Genomic DNA, 6,875 nt, shown 5'->3' with positions numbered 1-6,875 from the left:
ACTTTGCAAAAAGTACATACTGACAAAGGCTAATAAGCATTCATCTAGAACGTTTCCTAGAAAAACTTTAAAAAGTCAATAATCTGGAGAGTTTTTGTAAGAATTTTCTTAAATCAACCAACGAAGAAACACATTGGTACTTTCCCATGATGAGTGAGTGCTTCAGGATCTCTTGCACTTACATGTGCAGCAAAGTACTGCAATGGAAGCATGCGGGGCCCATAACGCAGAGGTAGGCAGATTGAAACTATCCTCTGCTATATGCATTTTTTTTGTTAATTAAAGTAATCCAAAACTGGGATTGATATGTTAGCTATTTTATGTTTACTTAAAGTACAATAACTTTTACCATTTTAATTTGTTTTAATAGTATATTGACAGTATTGTTTTCTTTCAAAAATCCACTTAATTTTCTTTACCCTATTATTAAAATGGTAATTGACAAAAACAAAATACATTGTCACCAGAAGAGCAATACAAAATGTACAAGTGATATATTAAAATCATCTTTCCAGCTTGAATTTCAATGATGCATTGGGGCAACGATTTTGTGAGAAACATCTTCACCCTTAAATATAGATTTTCTTAATTCCTTACCTGTGTGCTAATTAGATATCACCTTGTTTTCACATCAAACAGACTTTCACATGAGAAAGCAGCAAGGATGCAGTGGCGTTAATGTTTCCTGGTGTCAACCTGTATTATTTCAGTAGACATTGAAATGAGGATGCATCTTGCTGCCTTTCCAATGAAGCAAGTTTAATTTAGTAATAGGTGAAAAACCATCCTTCCAAAGGTGTTCATCAGAGACTTGGCTTTGTGGACACTTTTCAGAGAACAAATTTGTTAGCATAAAAATAAAGCCAGAAAATGAAGAGCTGTTTAATCACTCAATTGGATTTTTTTGCCAGCATATTTCTTTTTCTCTGCAACCCACTGCTAAATTGTGTTTCCTAGCTGTTTTTATAAAATCACTGAATCAAATCTAACTCTGATTACATCAGAGAAGGCCAGGTACCCTACACCATAAGAGGGGATTTGAAATTTTGACTTGTCTACTTAAAGATCACCAAAATCTGATAACAAGGTCAAATACGTGCCTGGGTGGGATTGAACCACCAACCTTTTGGTTAATAGCCGTGCACACTAACTGATTGCGCCACAGAGACACTTTGCAAAAGACCATACTGACAAAGGCTAATAAGCATTCATCTAAAACGTTTCCTAGAAAAACTTTAAAAAGTCAATAATCTGGAGAGTTTTTGTAAGATGTTTCTTCCATCAACCAACGAAGAAACACATTGGTACTTTCCCATGATGAGTGAGTGCTTCAGGATCTCTTGCACTTACATGTGCAGCAGAGTACAGCAATGAAAGCATGCTGGGCCCATAACCCAGCGGTAGGAAGATTGAAACTATCCTCTGCTATATGCATTTTTTTTTGTTAATTAAAGTAATCCAAAACTGGGATTGATATTTTGGCTCTTTTATTTTTACTTAAAGTACAATAACTTTTACCATTTTAATTTGTTTTAATAGTATATTGACAGTATAATTTTCTTTAAAAAATCCACTTAATTTTCTTTACCCTATTATTAAAAGGGTAATTGACAAAAACAAACTACATTGTCACCAGAAGAGCAATACAAAATGTACAAGTGATATATTAAAGTCATCTTTCCAGCTTGAATTTCAATGATGCATTGGGGCAACGATTTTGTGAGAAACATTTTCACCCTTAAATAAAGATTTTCTGAATTCCTTACCTGTGTGCTAATTAGATGTCACCTTGTTTTCACATTAAACAGACTTCCACATGATAAAGCAGCAAGGATGCAGTGGCGTTAATGTTTCCTGGTGTCAACCTGTATTATTTCAGTAGAAATTGAAATGAGGATGCATCTTGCTGCCTTTCCAATGAAGCAAGTTTAATTTAGTAATAGGTGAAAAACCATCCCTACAAAGGTGTTAATCAGAGACTTGGCTTTGTGGACACTTTTCAGAGAACAAATTTGTTAGCATAAAAATAAAGCCAGAAAATGAAGAGCTGTTTAATCACTCAATTGGATTTTTTTTGCCAGCATATTTCTTTTTCTCTGCAACCCACTGCTAAATTGTGCTTCCTATCTGTTTTTATTAAATCACTGAATCAAATCTAACTCTGATTACATCAGAAAAGGCCAGGTACCCTACACCATAACAGGGGGTTTGAAATTTTGACTTGTCTACTTAAAGATCACCAAAATCTGATAACAAGGTCAATTACGTCCCTTTTGGTTAGTAGCCGGACACACTAACCGATTGCGCCACAGAGACACTTCACAAAAAGTACATACTGACAAAGGCTAATAAGCATACATCTAGAACGTTTCCTAGAAAAACTTTAAAAAGTCAATAATCTGGAGAGTTTTTGTAAGATGTTTCTTCCATTAACCAACGAAGAAACACATTGGTACTTTCCCATGATGAGTGAGTGCTTCAGGATCTCTTGCACTTACATGTGCAGCAGAGTACTGCAATGGAAGCATGCTGGGCCCATAACCCAGAGGTAGGCAGATTGAAACTATCCTTTGCTATATGCATTTTTTTTTTGTTAATTTAAGTAATCAAAACTGGGATTGATATTTTTGCTCTTTTATTTTTACTTAAAGTACAATAACTTTTACCATTTTAATTTGTTTTAATAGTATATTGACAGTATAGTTTTCTTTAAAAAATCCACTTAATTTTCTTTACCCTATTATTAAAAGGGTAATTGACAAAAACAAACTACATTGTCACCAGAAGAGCAATACAAAATGTACAAGTGATATATTAAAATCATCTTTCCAGCTTGAATTTCAATGATGCATTGGGGCAACGATTTTGTGAGAAACATCTTCACCCTTAAATAAAGATTTTCTTAATTCCTTACCTGTGTGCTAATTAGATATCACCTTGTTTTCACATTAAACAGACTTCTACATGAGAAAGCAGCAAGGATGCAGTGGCGTTAATGTTTCCTTGTGTCAACCTGTATTATTTCAGTAGACATTGAAATGAGGATGCATCTTGCTGCCTTTCCAATGAAGCAAGTTTAATTTAGTAATAGGTGAAAAACCATCCCTACAAAGGTGTTAATCAGAGACTTGGCTTTGTGGACACTTTTCAGAGAACAAATTTGTTAGCATAAAAATAAAGCCAGAAAATGAAGAGCTGTTTAATCACTCAATTGGATTTTTTTTGCCAGCATATTACTTTTTCTCTGCAACCCACTGCTAAATTGTGCTTCCTAGCTGTTTTTATTAAATCACTGAATCAAATCTAATTTGATTACATCAGAAAAGGTCAGGTACCCTACACCATAACAGGGGGTTTGAAATTTTGACTTGTCTACTTAAAGATCACCAAAATCTGATAACAAAGTCAATTACGTCCCTGGGTGGGATTGAACCACCAACATTTTGGTTAGTAGCCGGACACACTAACCGATTGCGCCACAGAGACACTTCGCAAAAAGTACATACTGACAAAGGCTAATAAGCATGCATCTAGAACGTTTCCTAGAAAAACTTTAAAAAGTCAATAATCTGGAGAGTTTTTGTAAAATGTTTCTTCCATCAACCAACGAAGAAACACATTGGTACTTTCCCATGATGAGTGAGTGCTTCAGGATCTCTTGCACTTACATGTGCAGCAGAGTACTGCAATGGAAGCATGCTGGGCCCATAACCCAGAGGTAGGCAGATTGAAACTATCCTTTGCTATATGCATTTTTTTTGTTAATTTAAGTAATCAAAACTGGGATTGATATTTTTGCTCTTTTATTTTTACTTGAAGTACAATAACTTTTACCATTTTAATTTGTTTGAATAGTATATTGACAGTATAGTTTTCTTTAAAAAATCCACTTAATTTTCTTTACCCTATTATTAAAAGGGTAATTGACAAAAACAAACTACATTGTCACCAGAAGAGCAATACAAAATGTACAAGTGATATATTAAAATCATCTTTCCAGCTTGAATTTCAATGATGCATTGGGGCAACGATTTTGTGAGAAACATCTTCACCCTTAAATAAAGATTTTCTTAATTCCTTACCTGTGTGCTAATTAGATATCACCTTGTTTTCACATTAAACAGACTTCCACATGAGAAAGCAGCAAGGATGCAGTGGCGTTAATGTTTCCTGGTGTCAACCTGTATTATTTCAGTAGACATTGAAATGAGGATGCATCTTGCTGCCTTTCCAATGAAGCAAGTTTAATTTAGTAATAGGTTAAAAACCATCCTTACAAAGGTGTTAATCAGAGACTTGGCTTTGTGGACACTTTTCAGAGAACAAATTTGTTAGCATAAAAATAAAGCCAGAAAATTAAGAGCTGTTTAATCACTCAATTGGATTTTTTTGCCAGCATATTTCTTTTTCTCTGCAACCCACTGCTAAATTGTGCTTCCTAGCTGTTTTTATAAAATCACTGAATCAAATCTAACTCTGATTACATCAGAGAAGGCCAGGTACCCTACACCAGAACAGGGGGTTTGAAATTTTGACTTGTCTACTTAAAGATCACCAAAATCTGATAACAAGGTCAATTACGTCGCCAGGTGGGATTGAACCACCAACCTTTTGGTTTATAGCCGTACACACTAACTGATTGCGCCACAGAGACACTTTGCAAAAGTACATACTGACAAAGGCTAATAAGCATTCATCTAAAACGTTTCCTAGAAAAACTTTAAAAAGTCAATAATCTGGAGAGTTTTTGTAAGATGTTTCTTCCATCCACCAACGAAGAAACACATTGGTACTTTCCCATGATGAGTGAGTGCTTCAGGATCTCTTGCACTTACATGTGCAGCAAAGTACTGCAATGGAAGCATGCGGGGCCCATAACGCAGAGGTAGGCAGATTAAAAGTATCCTCTGCTATATGCATTTTTTTTGTTAATTAAAGTAATCCAAAACTGGGATTGATATTTTTGCTCTTTTATTTTTCATTAAAGTACAATAACTTTTACCATTTTAATTTGTTTTAATAGTATATTGAAAGTATTGTTTTCTTTTAAAAATCCACTTAGTTTTCTTTACCCTATTATTAAAATGGTAATTGACAAAAACAAACTACATTGTCACCAGAAGAGCAATACAAAATGTACAAGTGATATATTAAAATCATCTTTCCAGCTTGAATTTCAATGATGCATTGGGGCAACGATTTTGTGAGAAACATCTTCACCCTTAAAGATTTTCTTAATTCCTTACCTGTGTGCTAATTAGATATCACCTTGTTTTCACATTAAACAGACTTCCACATGAGAAAGCAGCAAGGATGCAGTGGCGTTAATGTTTCCTGGTGTCAACCTGTATTATTTCAGTAGAAATTGAAATGAGGATGCATCTTGCTGCCTTTCCAATGAAGCAAGTTTAATTTAGTAATAGGTGAAAAACCATCCCTACAAAGGTGTTAATCAGAGACTTGGCTTTGTGGACACTTTTCAGAGAACAAATTTGTTAGCATAAAAATAAAGCCAGAAAATGAAGAGCTGTTTAATCACTCAATTGGATTTTTTTTGCCAGCATATTTCTTTTTCTCTGCAACCCACTGCTAAATTGTGCTTCCTATCTGTTTTTATAAAATCACTGAATCAAATCTAACTCTGATTACATCAGAGAAGGCCAGGTACCCTACACCATAACAGGGGGTTTGAAATTTTGAATTGTCTTCTTAAAGATCACCAAAATCTGATAACAAGGTCAATTACGTCCCTGGGTGGGATTGAACCACCAACCTTTTGGTTAGTAGCCAAACACACTAACCGATTGCGCCACAGAGACACTTTGTAAAAAGTACATACTGACAAAGGCTAATAAGCATACATCTAGAACGTTTCCTAGAAAAACTTTAAAAAGTCAATAATCTGGAGAGTTTTTGTAAGATGTTTCTTCCATCAACCAACGAAGAAACACATTGGTACTTTCCCATGATGACTGAGTGCTTCAGGATCTCTTGCACTTACATGTGCAGCAGAGTACTGCAATGGAAGCATGCTGGGCCCATAACCCAGAGGTAGGCAGATTGAAACTATCCTTTGCTCTATGCATTTTTTTTTTAATTTAAGTAATCAAAACTGGGATTGATATTTTTGCTCTTTTATTTTTACTTAAAGTACAATAACTTTTACCATTTTAATTTGTTTTAATAGTATATTGACAGTATAGTTTTCTTTAAAAAATCCACTTAATTTTCTTTACCTTATTATTAAAAGGGTAATTGACAAAAACAAACTACATTGTCACCAGAAGAGCAATACAAAATGTACAAGTGATATATTAAAATCATCTTTCCAGCTTGAATTTCAATGATGCATTGGGGCAACGATTTTGTGAGAAACATCTTCACCCTTAAATAAAGATTTTCCTAATTCCTTACCTGTGTGCTAATTAGATATCACCTTGTTTTCACATTAAACAGACTTCTACATGAGAAAGCAGCAAGGATGCAGTAGCGTTAATGTTTCCTGGTGTTAACCTGTATTATTTCAGTAGACATTGAAATGAGGATGCATCTTGCTGCCTTTCCAATGAAGCAAGTTTAATTTAGTAATAGGTGAAAAACCATCCCTACAAAGGTGTTAATCAGAGACTTGGCTTTGTGGACACTTTTCAGAGAACAAATTTGTTAGCATAAAAATAAAGCCAGAAAATGAAGAGCTGTTTAATCACTCAATTGGATTTTTTTTGCCAGCATATTTCTTTTTCTCTGCAACCCACTGCTAAATTGTGCTTCCTAGCTGTTTTTATAAAATCAATGAATCAAATCTAACTCTGATTACATCAGAGAAGGCCAGGTACCCTACACCATAACAGGGGGTTTGAAATTTTGACTTGTCT

General features: G+C 34.5%; 1 non-coding gene across 1 annotated transcript; it reads right to left on the bottom strand.

Moving 5' to 3' along the window:
* Positions 1-5,745: 5,745 nt before the first annotated feature.
* Positions 5,746-5,819, bottom strand: TRNAS-ACU (transfer RNA serine (anticodon ACU)). Its single transcript has one exon. It is a non-coding gene; the product is annotated as a tRNA-Ser (tRNA).
* Between the last annotated feature and the right edge of the window lie 1,056 nt (positions 5,820-6,875).

Source organism: Pseudophryne corroboree, unplaced genomic scaffold (assembly GCF_028390025.1).
Source record: "Pseudophryne corroboree isolate aPseCor3 unplaced genomic scaffold, aPseCor3.hap2 scaffold_1516, whole genome shotgun sequence".
NCBI classification, from domain to species: domain Eukaryota; kingdom Metazoa; phylum Chordata; class Amphibia; order Anura; family Myobatrachidae; genus Pseudophryne; species Pseudophryne corroboree.
Note: the sequence above shows the minus strand (reverse complement) of the source record. Positions and strands in the feature narration are given on the sequence as shown.